A 1,902-nucleotide genomic window follows, 5' to 3' on the forward strand; every position below is an offset into this window, starting at 1 on the left:
CCACCATCGCCCGGCAAAGCAAGCAGTTTTTATGTGCCGGTGCATATGCCTGTAGTCACAATTACCTGAGAAGCTGATAGAGAACAGCTTGGTTCCTAAAGTTCAAGTCTAGTCTGAGCAACATATCAAAACCCTGTATGTATATGTATGTATACTGAGACAGACAGACAGAGACAGAGATCTACTTACACTGAAAAAAGAGAAACAAAAAACGGAGGATGGGAGCCGTTATCAGAATACATGTATCCGCCCCAGATTCTAAGGTTGAAATCTGATCTCCACTGAGTTGGATCTGTTGCTGGAATCTGAGGTGTGCCACTTGACACCTTACCAAAAAACAGAGGACAAGAATTTGCAAAAAGGAAATGAGGTTATTTCTAGTCTTGTCCAGAACTGGGGAGAAAAAAAATTCTCAGCTTCCGTCACCTTGCGGGCAGCAGCGGTGCAGTCTCTAGAGATGACGAGATGACGAAACCAAGGCCAGAAGGAGATGGGGCTGTGAGAGAAACGCTCAGATTCGTCTTTTCCTGGGAGATGGCTTATCCTCTGGAAAATGAGAGCTCCTGGAGAAATAGTAACCCCTTAGAGCCCTGGCTGTAGGTCTTCCAAAAGGTGATGAGGTAACTAGGGGCTAAGCAGCGGAACCCCACAGCGGTAGCAATGCTGGGCTCACTGGGTTAGTGCCCCTGTGAGAGGCTAGGAGCCTGTCTGCCCCTTCCATCTAGGAGGTCAGAGTCACCGGCTATGAGGTACAGTCTTCCCTGGAGGGGCCTTGAACGTGGACTTTCCAGTCTCCAGATATCAATTTCTGTTGCCAAAAGCATGGTCTCTTGTTATAGTAGCACGAATGTGCAGAGACAGGCGTATACAGAGAATGCAGTAATTTACAATCATGAGGCCGGCTGCAGAGCTGGGCATGGGGGTGGGCACCTCTACTCTCAGGCCTCTACCATTTCTCCCCAAGATAAATCTCCTCCTGGCCTTTGCCTCAGCTGGGGCAGGAGGATCCATGCGTTCCTCTACACAGAGAGGTGCCTGAGCTAAAGAGCAAGGCCTAACTCTGTGCTAACCACTTGAAACAGCATCTAATTCAGCCGGGTGTAGTAGCACAGACTGTACTCCCAGAAGCTAGGAGGAGGTGAGGGAGGAGGATCAGGAGTTCAAGGACTTCCTCCGCTACACAAAGAGTTCTAAGCGAGTGTGGGCTACTTAAGATTCTGTTTCAAACTTCATACCATATCTAAAAACAAGCATACACAAACAAAAAAGCCTTTATCTAGTTTAATTGCTCTTAATTTCTAAAAGAAAATCTTTTGTTCTCTTTTTCCTTTAGCCACTGATAATAGAGTTTTTATTTGCTTTTAGACTCACTGGCTCTTGCTTGTTAGTAGCTCAAGATAGTTTCAAATGCACCATCCTCCTGCCTCCGTCTTTCAATTACTGGAATTACAGGTGTGTGCCATTATACCCAGCTTTAATTTGTTTTCTATGTCTACAAACTTTCTATTCTAGAAATTTCACGTAAGTAGAATCATGCAATATTTGTAATATTCATCTTCTTTTTGTTTGTTTGGGGTTTTGTTTGTTTATTTTTTCGAGACAGGATTTCTCCGCAGTTTTTGGTTCCTGTCCTGGAACTAGCTCTTGTAGACTAGGCTGGCCTCGAACTCACAGAGATCCGCCTGCCTCTGCCTCCAGAGTGCTGGGATTAAAGGCGTGCGCCACCACCGCCCGGCTTTTTTATGTTTTTTGAGACAGGGTTTCACTGTGTAGTTCTGGCTGTCCTAGAACTCACTCTGTAGACCAGGTTGACCTCAACCTCCAGATATCCACCTGTCTCTGCCTTACAAGTGCTGGGATTAAAAGCGTGTGCCACCACTGCCTGACTGCCTTTTTTTTTTT

Source organism: Microtus ochrogaster, chromosome 8 (assembly GCF_000317375.1).
Source record: "Microtus ochrogaster isolate Prairie Vole_2 chromosome 8, MicOch1.0, whole genome shotgun sequence".
Classification (NCBI taxonomy): Eukaryota; Metazoa; Chordata; class Mammalia; order Rodentia; family Cricetidae; genus Microtus; species Microtus ochrogaster.